This window comes from Peromyscus californicus, unplaced genomic scaffold, assembly GCF_007827085.1.
Source record: "Peromyscus californicus insignis strain IS unplaced genomic scaffold, ASM782708v3 Scaffold_24__1_contigs__length_46423439, whole genome shotgun sequence".
NCBI lineage: Eukaryota > Metazoa > Chordata > Mammalia > Rodentia > Cricetidae > Peromyscus > Peromyscus californicus.
Window position 1 is genome coordinate 35,842,208 of NW_026294535.1, and position 12,660 is coordinate 35,854,867.

Below are 12,660 nucleotides of genomic sequence, written 5' to 3' on the forward strand. Positions count from 1 at the left end.
AGAAGAAGAGGAAGAAGAAGAGGAGGAGGAGCCAGAAGAAGAAGAAGGAAGAGGAGGAGGAGGAGGAGGAGGAGGAGGAGGAGGAGGAGGAAGAAAAAGAAGAAGGAGAAGGAGAAGGAGAAGGAGAAGGAGGAGAAGGAGAAGGAGAAGGAGAAGGAGAAGGAGAAGGAGAAGAAGAAGAAGAAGAAGAAGAAGAAGAAGAAGAAGAAGAAGAAGAAGAAGAAGAAGAAGAAGAAATGTAACAGTGGAAAGAAGAAAGGTACTAGGGAAAAGCAGAGAAAGGAGATTTATTCAATGTGGCTGCATTGGGAAGACGAACAAATAGAGGCCTGGTGGCTCTTTCCTGGCAAGTACAGCTTTGAGGTCCTGATGTGAGTTTTAGGTTTAACCAGAGAGCAAGAGGTTTGCAAAGCTGAGCAGTTTTGGTTAGGATCTGGTCCCACACGTCAATGACTCATCATTGTCTTGCATCCAATCTCTCCTGCAAGGTAGCCTGACAAGTTGTCAGAACTCCCTACAGTCGTGAAACATCTCCCTAAGAGAGGAATTCCTTCTGCAGCTGCCACCAAGCTTCAGCCTTTTCCTTCTCCTGATGTCAGATTCCCAGGGAAATGCCAGTTTCTCCAAGCCCAGCTGCCTGACAACTGAGTGGAGCAGACAGTATCACGTTAAGGTACTCCTGGCAGCTCACAGTGAAGAATTGCACTTTTCTGTCTTTGTATATTCAGAGCCTAGCACAAGTCCTGAGAACAGTTGATGTTTAATGTAAGTTTGAAGGATGACTAAAATCAAAATGAATGAATATGTAGTGCTAATAACAGACAGAAAAGTAGATAGTGAAACACCTTGTGATTAAGTGCAGTTAAAAAAAATCGAAGAGGAAGGAGTAAAAATCCACTCTTTTAGATATGAACTAGCAGCTATAGGCATGAGTTCCTCAGAGAAGTCTTGGGGAGTAGGAGGCCAAGGCTAGGGAGGTGTGGAGGGGGAAGGGGCTTCTGTAAACATGTGGCGTGCTGAGTTCATACTTGGCAGTGGAGGATGTGTTTTCTGGCAGCCTCGTGAATAATGGAATCTGAGAGCTCGAAGCGCTTGCGAGAGCTGCTTTAATCCAACTCCTCATTTTGTAAATGAGAAGACTGAGACTTATTAAATTATTGGGAGGGTGGAACTTGATTCTAATGCCCCTGTCACTCTTCCAAATGCCCAAATTGTATTTGCAAGGCAGGACAAGATGAGCCGCAATAATGCCTTTGTGCATCTATTGTGTGTTTTCTGTATACATGTGTGTTTGGAGTTCCATGGTACCATAATGTAATAATTTTCAGATATCCTAATAGATGCTGAAAGCTGTTTTCATGACAGGACAGGACATTTTTATTTCTTGTTCCTTTTAATGCCATGACAACTCTGACTTAGAGTCATTAGCATTTTCCTGACTGCCCTCCAAGTCAGCTATCATACCTTATGGGCAGTGATAAATTGGTCAAGGAACTCAAAAGTACAGGTAGCCAAGTCTGCCTAAAGTGAATCCAAGTCCAGAACTCTCCAACTAGCTGTCACCAGTTGAAGAGGGAGAGAGTGAATGATATACAAAATAATAAAACTTTCCTACTACAGAAAGTAAGTGGATAATTTGCAGGTAGTTTGAAGAAAGTATCCTCGCTTTCGCACCAGAATTTGAGACAGACTCCATAAGAAACTGGTTCTACAGGGGCTTTGAGAAATCCCGTTGTAAGTAAATGCTTAAGATCTGGAAATGAGTGAACCAAAGGAACTCAGAGCAAGGAGAGGTATAGGCAGGGATAGGAGGAGGATGCTGAGACCACAAAGTCTTCTAAAGATGTTCCAGTTCAGGGGGGGCCTGATGGAGCTAATCTTCATTCCTAAAATATGAGATTAGTTCTGTAGTGGTTTCTAAATGAAAGCTGAGTAGCGTGCTCAGCGTGCTCACAGACCAGCATGGGGTTTGAGACCCTGGTAGGGAGCAGAGAGCTCCTGTTTTCCACATGTGTGTTAATTGTCACAGTCTCTATGACTAGAGGTGAAGTTCGTAGTCTCTTCTTTGAAAACATTAAGTCACTCTTCCAACAAATTAACTGTCACTCTTCAGGGAGTGGAGGGAGCCCTGAGTGAATGTGTATCAGTGACAAAGACGCCAATGCCTGGGACCCATGGGACTTGGCCAAGCCTTCCTTGGGTCTACGGGCGGATGTTGACAGTGCACCAAAAGCATTGGCTGCAGCTTGCTTCTCTCTGATGTTTACTGCTCATTTTTCATCTCTGCTAAAGGGACTTCCCGGGGGCTCCCAGAGCTTTAGTGACAGACTGGGTTCACATCACCTGTGTCTCCTATTCTGAGCAATTACTGGTTCCTGCAGCCCTCTACCCTGTGGACGGCCACTGTGGGACTAGCTAGACTCTGAATGGGTAAGCCAATCCAATGCATTTCTCTTACAATTGCATATGTATTCTATGACTTCTTTTGCTTTCAAGAACCCTAATACAAAGGTAGACCCAAAGCATTTCTCCCCATTCAATTAACTTGTGCAGGCTAAATAATTTTTCTGAAATACCATTTTCTATGTCATTATTGCAGCCCAAATCTCTCTCTATTTCACTTTTGTCTTAATTTTTTCTTTTTTCCTTCTCTTCCCATTCTTCTTCCCTCCCTTCCTTCCCTTCTCCCTTTCTTTCTTTCTTTCCTTCTTTCTTTCTTTCTTTCTTTCTTTCTTTCCTTCCTTCCTTCCTTCCTTCTTTCTTTCTTTCTTTCTTTCTTTCTTTCTTTCTTTCTTTCTTTCTTTCTTTCTTTCTTTCTTTCTTTCTTTCTTTCCACATTTTCTGAGACAGGATCTACTATAAGCCAAGCTGGCCTCAGCCTCACTACCTGGCTGAAGACAGCCTTGAACTTCTCTTCCCCCTGCTCCCACCTCCCATCCCAATGGTTGAGATCATAGGTGTATGCCATGCCTGATTTATTCAGTGCTGGCAATTGAACCCACAGCTTCATACATGCTAGACAAAGCACTCTACTGTGTTAACTATTCCAGCCCTTTTTATAATTTCTTAAATTAAACTTAGGACCTTTTCCATCCTTGGCAAGCACCCTACCACTGAGCTATATCTCTCCAGCACAAGCATTCCCATACTTTTAATGGCTTCCAATGGCCAATAAAACATTTTTTTTTGAAAACGACTAAACTTCTCTGGTGTTAGATAGTCAAGCTACTATCCCACTCATTTTCTCTATTGTTCTATAGGACAGACATGCTAAGTGATCTCCTCAGAAGCCTAAAGTGTGTCATTTACTCTGAACTCTCCACTTTGCTTATACTGCTTTTGGCTTAGTGAAGACCCATCCATTCCCTCTACCTGCTTATTCTTTGGACAAATATTGATGATGTTCATAGGGATCCAGAAGTAAAACAGACATGGTTCCTATTTCAAAGATCTTTAAACTCTGACTTGTTAAGTGCCCTTCCTAAATATATACAGCGTTATGATGACCATAGAGGTTGTCCCCCAAGAGAGTGGTTTTTGATACAAGACAGAAAGTGTTAAGAGACTTGTGGGGGATCTGCCCCCACTTTTTTCCCCAGGGTACTCTTGAACAGGGAGAAGTGGAAAATATTTAGATAGAAATATAGAGGGGAGAGAGAGACAGATAGAAACACAGGATAGCGTTGGGTGGGCCTGGATCCTAATCCACTGGCCCCTTCTGTCTCTTCTAAAGGGCTTTTAAAAGAATGCCAAGGGGTGGACAAAAGACCTCCCCCAGCACAGCCAAGTGCAAACCCTTCCAAACACCTGGTGACCATGCACATGGTCAAGCCTTCCCCTTATGCAGCCCTGCTGTGTGAAGCAAGCTCAGATCTCACCAGGAAACCTCTGTGGACCCCAACAGAAGACTGAGCTTGGCCAAGGAGCACTCTATGAAGAAAGAAGCTCATGTATAACATCAAGCTGTTTTCCAATCCCACTCCCTTCCCAGTCTGAACTCAGTACGCAATTCCTTGTCAAGTTGTTCCTGAGCTCTGGATTCTACATTGGCAAATGACGTGCTCCTCTGAACTTCCCGGCACTGTTCTCTAGTTGTGCCAATCATATTCATTGCTCCACCTTGCCACCTGGTGAGACCATGACGGAACCATGTTCTAAATGCCCTACCATCGCTTTGAACACCTAATCCAAGGAGAAGCTCAAAAATGTAATAAAAAAAATGCACATAGGCATAAATGAACACCCTGATTAGCGGATGTTTTTGACTACATAAAGTTAGACGGATAGCCAATGAGCCCCAGGAGAGGCTGCTGCAGCTGTGCCAAAGATACTGTGTCCTTGCTCTTTGTAATCACAAGGATGCACTCGATGTTAACGACATCAAAGAGATCCTACCCCTCCAATCCATCAAAAAAGCATAAGGGTAGGTAGGATGTTAGGAAAAGCTGGGTCTGTTCATAGCGCTACAAGAAATCCCTACTCTACCTAACAGGTCTTACATTGCACAAACTGTTCTCAAGAAAATTTCTAAAGGGAACATACTATATTCTGTCCGTCATTCAATATTCCTCATCTCCAGGCAGAAGAATCCTGCAGTGGGAGCCTGCTGATGAAAGACAGGCCAACAGATACCTACAAGTTTTCCACCAACTAAAATTTAGAAATGGACACCGCATACCAGTTTGCATCAATCGGTTCCTAGGTCTGCCAACACTCCCCTCTCTGTGGCTCTTGGTTCTTTAATCTTCTAGCACAGAAGACAGGCAGAGGAGAACTCAGTGACTCACACTGCAGCTCCGAGTCTCTCTGTTTTCTCCATTCTTTGGACTTCAGATGATGTGCCAGACCAAGCAACGTTTTGCTCGACATTAAGTCATGAAATGATCTTTGCTGTGAGTGTCGAAATAAAAGCTATCAGACTGTGCCTGCGTGAAGGAAGGCCCAGTGATAAACAGGTTTGTTTGCTGTGGTTCAGTGAATACCTCTGAACACCTGCTAAACTGCATTGCATTCTCTGGAGGCTACAAACACAGAGGCAGATGAAATATCGCCTCTGATTCGAAGGTGTGTGTATCTAGCAGGGGATTCAGATATTTTGGTAGGAGATTACTCCTCTGTGCTGTAAGTGCAGAGAGAGGGGTAATAAGAGCAGGGAAAGCCCACCCAATCTCAGGGTGAGCAGAAAAGCAGACAGCTAAATAGCCATGGTAATTGTAATCACATATTGTCACATAGCTGTATAAATGGTCCTATGTAAAATGAGGTCAGTGTTTCAGGGAAACAGTTCCCAGTGGCTCACAATGAGGATTCTACATCCCAGATGAAGCCTAAGCACTGTGGTATTTAATTATTTTAATAAACGTAATATATATATATATATATATATATATATATATATATATATATATATATATATAGTGTGTGTGTGTGTGTGTGTGTGTGCACTCATGTGTACTATAGCACACATGTAGAAGTCAGAAGACAACTCATGGGAGTCAGTTCTTTCCTTCCGTCATGTGGGGGTCTGAGGGATCCAATTCAAGTCATGAGACTTGACTGCAAGTGTCTTTACATGTCATGCCGTCTTGCCAGCCTGAGATTTACTCACTTCAGTCACCCAGAACAGGCGACACCCTCAGCTCTCTGCATAGATTCTGAAATCTGAGATTATTTTGAATCACCTAAAGCAAGGTGTATGATGTCCCTTGGCCATGTGACTGGATAACTACTATTATGAGTTATCCTTATGCTTAGCCTCCACCTATGAATGCCAGTGGTGCCGACTCGTCATCTCACCGGGATAAGAGAACACTCTTGAAGTTGTCAAAATTGCCTCTGGTTGAGAAACACAAGTAGAGTGTAAGAGTAAACACAATCATGTCAATGTCTTTTAAAGACAATAATAAGTTCCCGTGCAAGGCCTCTCTAATAACCAGGGACCTGGCGTCATTCTCATAGTTAAGTCTTTTCATGGACAATGGCTACTTCAGAGCAATAGCAACCATGGCAGAACCTTACCTATTTCACTTTCTACTTCCCTGACTCAGCCTAGGAAAGTCATCCAGTTTCCAGCTGGATTTTCAAAATAAGCCACCCCTTGCTCTCATTAATAAAGCTACCAGGGAAGTAGATGTTCCCAGTTCTCACAACTGTCATTAACGGAAGAGACTGTGCCTTTTATCCACTCCTTTTCTGATACCACTTGGTATGAATGTGGTTGCTGGGCCTCCCGTGCCGACACTTGATTATGAGGTGACAGGAAAGGAAGCCACAAATGTCAGTGTAGCAGAAGGGAAGAGCTGAGGCTGTGGAGACTCCTTGTGGCCCTCAATGACTACCTACAAGCTGCCCTGGTGCTCTGCTTCCTCACTGTTGCCATCAGTCTTTGCTCCCTTGGATGCACCTGATATGGACCAAATCACTACCCAGAGCAGACATTCACGTCTTTCTAAAAGTCTGGGGAGTTGTCTGTTAGGGAGCTCAGACGGTTTTTCTACTGGGATCCTTATAGGGAATCCTATCCCCATCTCTTCTCCATTCCAGCATGAGAGTTTTGTTATTCCAACAATAAGCCTCCTACTGCCTTACACTCTAACACAGCAACCAACTGCTGTCATTAGCTGCATTGTTACAAACTAGTTCATAGGTGCTGATACATCTTTGTACCTATCAGGTACATAAGAATGAAATGAGAATGCCTATTGTTGGTTGAATGGGGGGAGGCGTATACTTCCCTGTATTTATGCTGTAAATGTGACATATTGCTGTCTTTTTAAGAGCCATTTACTAATATCTAGAGAATTGAAAAGTGCCTGCATGTTTCTACCCATCTGAGAAGTAAAATCAATCCTCTATGTAAGGATATTTATTGCATTTTTTCTCAAGAAAGGAAATATTTCATATAAAATGAATAGCTGAAGATAGCTGAGGTCCGTCAACATAGTGTTGGCATTTAAAATGATAGGACTTGGGTCTTAGGGAGATGACAAAGTGCCTGCCCCAGCCTGGGAACCTGATTTGCATCCCCTGCACTCGTGTGAAAAGCCAAGCATCTTGGCACAGTACCTACAATCCCAGCACTGGGAAGCTGAAAGCAGAAAGACTCTGGAGCTCACCTGTCACCCAGTCCAGACCAATTGTTGGCTCTAGGTTCAGTGAAAGACCATGCCTCAAAAAAAAAAAAAAACCAAAAAAACCAACAACAAACAAAACAAAACAAAAAACCAAAAACCAAAACAAAAAAAACAGTGGCCTTCACATGCACACAAAGACACGTGTGCATGCACACATGCATGCACAGGCGCATGCACACACACAAAAAACAAAGTGAGATCAATTAAATTTTTAGGGACAGATGAAATTACCTGGGACAAGTTGCAAAAGAGAAGATGGGAGACCTGAGGATTAAGTCCTGGAACTTTCCAGAACTTGAGGATCAGGAAGATGAGGATTTGGTCAAACAAAATAAGAAGCTATGGCCAACAAAATGATCACAGAGCAAGGACAGTGGCTTCTCAGCATCCAAGACCAGGACGACTTAGCAGCCAATGGGAGTGACCCCCTCCCCACCCCCTTGCCAAGTGCTGCTTAGAGTGGAGGAAGGTGAATCCACAAGCAGACCACCGCAGAGGGGAAATAGCAGAAGTAGTGATCAGTAGACACCATAGCTTGCCTTCAGCGGGTTCACGAATGAGTAGAGGCTAGGAAGCACAGAGAGCCAACACAGAAAACTAGACTTTTCTTTCTACGGAGACAATGTGTCAGTTGGTTAGCAGGGAGCTTTTGTTGAGGTATAAGACGATGTTGCAGCATATGTTTAGAAAGAAATAAAAAATTTTACAGCGGAGAACAAAATAGGTGACCTGAGAGAGGGGTCGTCTCTAGAGTGAAGTGATTGGACCGATGACCTCATTGAGGGGCGAACCCCAGACAGGAGCCAGGATGGCACACCTGCTCCAACCTAAGGGAAGCCAGAACATATGGGCACCGATAAAAGTGTGACAGCACATTTGGTGGTGAGCGTGGAAGAAACTCTCCTCTGATTGCTTTGGTCAACATCCAGCTGAACTGCAGTCGCATAAGCAAGCTTCAGCTGAAACCCAGGGAGCTGCGAAGTCTAACTCGTCAGCCCGCAGACACATGAGCTACATGCTTATGTTAAGCGCCTGGAATTTTGGATGGTGCGTTACATGTTATCAACATAGCAATAGATAACTGATGCCAGGAACGGTCCAAATCTCACAGTGCCGATTGAATCGCATCATTTTAGAAGCTCCCAGCCCGTGTTACACGATATGTACCATTTCCTTTACCATTTGCCGGCACTTCTCATGCCAGTTGCTACCGTAAACAGAGCTACAAGGGAGAGCTGCCGACGCATGCCTTTGCGTGCACACATAGATCTGAGTTAGGAATTCCTACGAGTAGAATTTCCAGGTCTCTGTATATCTATGATACTAATTCTAATAAATATGGGGACACCGACTTCTACAAAGAATATAGCCAGAATCCATATGTACATGCCAACAATTTGTTTCTACTCAACTTCATGTCAAAGATCTCTCTTTTTTTTCTGTTTTTTGCAAATGTATTAAATAAAAAATGTAAATATCTGCACATGTCATTTTTATCCGACTGAGTCTATGGTTCTGGAATGAACTTCCCAATGCCTCTGGTCCCACTGATGCTCAGCATCTATTCCAGACTTGTCGGCCCGGCCTCAAGAGGCACGGAGACCTTCCTGCTTCCCACCACTCGCCAGTGGTTCTGTGTTGTCAATGACTTCCTCAGCCGCGAACTAAAGGTCGGTCATTCATGGTTACCGCCATGCCAGACAGGTGTGGAAAGTCTGTAACAGGTGTGAGAGGTGTGCTTGTAAACGGAAATGGTGAAGGATGGTTGGAAGGAGCGGGGAAGAAGAAAATTAGAGAGAGAGAACGTTGGGACAGACAGGATTTCTGGAGTTCCTTCCTCTGACATCTACCGTGTTTGGTCATTTGGGCCTCTCAAGGAATTTTATGTTAACCGCAATTTACTTTTTAATTGTCTTTAAATTTCCCACATGAGTATCATTTTTATCATTTCTCTCTCCCTCTGTTCCTCCAATTCCTTCCATGTCATCATCCCCTCCCCAGCTCCCTCTCGTATTTATGGTTTCTTTTTTTTTAATTATTATTGTTACACATATATATATTTATATTTACATACATTCATGTCAATTAAGTGCTCCTTGTATGGATACGTTTTTAGGGCTGACCCTTCATGTTGGATAATCAGTGAGGGAGCTCATCCCAGGGGAAGACAGATTCTCCTGTTCTGTGCGGTCATTAATTACCTGTAGCTGTTCATCTAGGGATGGAGCCCTGTGAGACTGCCCCCAACTAAGCTAGCATGCCAGCTGGTGGTATCAGTGTTGGGGTCTTGTTTAGGCAACCTTCAGTTGACTTTGAAACGCTTTAGAACAGCCATAGTGACGCACGTAGGAGTGGGCATTTTCACGTGATTATCGGTCAATTGCTCCAAGCAGGTTGACGTTCTCACAGGTCTAAGAGAAGAGCCATACCAATATAAAAGGAAAAGGAAAAGCAGTTTGAAGTCGTGATGATGATGGGAAAGTATTAAATCTGAAAGGGATTGACTGCACATGATAGGGTGATGCAATCCTTGAGGGTGGAGTCTGGGCCCTTCCACCTTCCCTATGGTATAGCTGAAACACCATATCAAACATATCTAGGGTATTTACATAACTCTCCGATGTGCTGTATACTTCCAAAGTGAAATGGGAACAGAAGTTCATCTCTGGGCAAGTGTTCTGTTTGACATCCACACAGGGGTAGAACTGCCATGCTGGAGGCCTTTCCAAATTTGCCCCAGCTCCCCAGATTTATTGCTTTGCACCCAAAGGGCAATTGCTTAGATAAGGCTTTCTGATATGCAAGCATTTTTTTTTGTATGTCTAACTAAATTGCATTTGAAATAATCGCCGTATCTGAAGTTAATAGGTCTCTGGGGAAGGGGGGAAGTGGGTGCCTGAATAGAACTGAGATGGGGTCCCACTCAGGACAAAGTACAGAAGCCCTCATGTAGGGCTTTTATCTTCCCAGTTAAATGGGGCTGAGAGTAAGTGGCCCGCGAGAGTTAACCTTCTTGTAACTGATATGATTTCCTGGATGGCTCGAGAAAACACAATGTCTTTAAGCTCTGAGTAGAAATTCTAAAATAAAGGGCCAAGTTAAAAAGACATATTTAAATGGAGCTGTTCATTGTCTTCATTTCTATGGCTTTCCCACTTAATGTGCTCCCCCCCTCCCCCGCCTTTGTGCATAGAAAGCCTTAGTTAGGAGGGAAGGAGGCTGGCAGCGAAGACAACCGGGCCATTCAGGGCTTCTAGTGGGCTCATCTGATAATCACAAAACATTGGTGCCGTTGAGAGGGAGTCTGCAGGAAAAAAAAAAAAAAAGACAGACAGAAGGACATGGCCACAGGCTCAGAGGCTAGTCTGGGATTCTGCAGCAGCCTTTTCCGAACAATTCATTCAAACAATTGTTTTCTTCTTTCTGGGAAACAACCGGTTATTTGAGTCAATTTGGAAACAAATGGTTGTTTTGACTTCGGGCTCGCTACCCCAAGGCTAAACTGAAGCTTGCATTTTGCTACAGCTATGTTCAATTCACTACTAAATTGACATCTGGTTACAGAGACACACAGCTGCCAATTACGATCCAAAGGCAGCAAATCAGCATTGGCTTGCTTGGCGGCCTTCAGAGGAGCGAGAGGATGTGTCTCGGTGGATGCCCTGGGTGGATGCCCTGCAAAGGCCAGGTGTGGTGGTACCGGCTTCTAATCCTAGCACTTGAGAGGCAGAGGCCCGAGGATCAGAAGTTCAAGTTCTCAGCTGCACTGTGAATTCAAGGCCCGTCTCAACAACGACAGAAGGGTAGGGTGGCTGGAGAGGTGACTTGATGGTAAACGCTTGCTTCAGAAGCATGAGGACCTGAGTTGGGATTGCACACACCCACATGACAGTCTGTGCTTAGTTCTGCCCATACCTTACCTCCAGTGATGGGGGGAGGGGCAGAGGATCACTGGGGCTTGTTGGCTGCTGGGCTATCCAAATCAACTTGAGCTGCAGGTTCTAGGAAAGACTCTGACTTAATGGAATAAGGTAGAGAGTGATAGAGGAGGGGACTCTCTCTCTCTCTCTCTCTCTCTCTCTGTATAGATAGATAGATAGATAGATAGATAGATAGATAGATAGATAGATAGATAGATAGATAGATATGTGCAAGGGGCCAGGATATAGCTCAGTGATAGAATACTTTTTTAGCTTGTTTAATGTCCTACGTTCAATACCAGAAACACTTAAAACCATATAACACAAACAGACATACACATGCACACATACTAGCAACATGGAAAAATAGTGTCAGTAGTCTTTTTTTTTTTTATCCAAGCAGCCAGTAATCTGTGTTTGTTCTGTTTTGCTTATTTTCTTTCACCACACACACACACACGTGTGTGTGTGTGTGTGTGTGTGTGTGTGTGTGTGATAATAAGTTGTCTTAAAAGCAATTGTTTGTCATCCATTTATTGTGTTCATATTGGCCGTGCTTCCATGCCTGAGCTATCAAAGAGGGTCCATGCTGGTGACTCTGTCCTTATGTCTTTCGTATCTGTGTATCTGTCTAGTGGTTGCCTAGACTCCAACTGCTCCATTCTTTTGTCTATCACAAAAGCATACGACAGGAGAAAGCCGGTCAAGCGGTGCCATTGTCGTGTCTGATGGATGGCAGTGTCTTCACAGCTCTGCCTAAGCTCCATGGAGACTAGAGGCTAACAAGCAGGGCCTTCCAGGTATCTACAAGTACTTAATCCTCGCTCTCAGTTCCAAGGCATATTTAGGCTCTTGGCAGAATTTTGATGCATTCATTGGCACTTAGCATTCACATGAGTGCTTAGGGATTTCCCTACCCTCAGCAGCAGAAAAGACTTCTCCACGGGATGATTTTTATAGCTGCCCATAAAAAGACCTCTAGTGACAATAAGTTTGACAACCACAAGAGGTCTGTGACAACTGAGGCCAAAGCAGAGAGGCAAAGGTTACAAGGCAGAGAGTTCCAGCTCACCCCACACCCCTCGGTTGCACTAATGGCTCTCCTGCCACGTGGGGCACTTGGAAGCTGTGAGGTGAAGTGGAAGTGGTTTCCATGGTGATGAAAAGGCCTCAACAGGACTCCAGCCCCTTGGAGATGGTCATCCATTGGCTACTAGGGTACTTACCTCCAGCCAGCCTTAGCAAGCTGGAGGCTCTGGAAAGCATGCTGCCATGAATAGGTCTCTGGTGTGCTTTGTGGGTATCATTCATCCTTTTCAATGGTTCCTTCCAAGAAAGGAGCTCTGCTTCCCCGCAGGCTTCCTTTTAATGGCAATTCTTTGCATATGCTGTTGGTAGTCTAACAGCAAACTAACGCGTGCACAGACTCCAGCCGTGGATCCTGCATTTTCTCTTGCTGTGGTTCAGAGGTAATGGGTGTCAGGGAAAGGTGCACCCAGAGAACATGGATCCTCCAGTTAGCAAAGTTGCATCGTTAGGGACAAGTCAATATTTTTATGTCTTCATTTATCAAAAATGGTGACTCAGTGTCCTGTCTACACCGCAGA

At 44.2% G+C, this 12,660-nt stretch overlaps 1 long non-coding RNA gene across 1 annotated transcript; it reads left to right on the forward strand.

Moving 5' to 3' along the window:
* Positions 1-244: 244 nt before the first annotated feature.
* On the forward strand, positions 245-5,289 carry LOC128120017 (uncharacterized). The gene is made up of 3 exons (XR_008221753.1): positions 245-673; positions 2,293-2,430; positions 3,734-5,289. It is a non-coding gene; the product is annotated as an uncharacterized LOC128120017 (long non-coding RNA).
* The last annotated feature ends 7,371 nt before the right edge of the window (positions 5,290-12,660 follow it).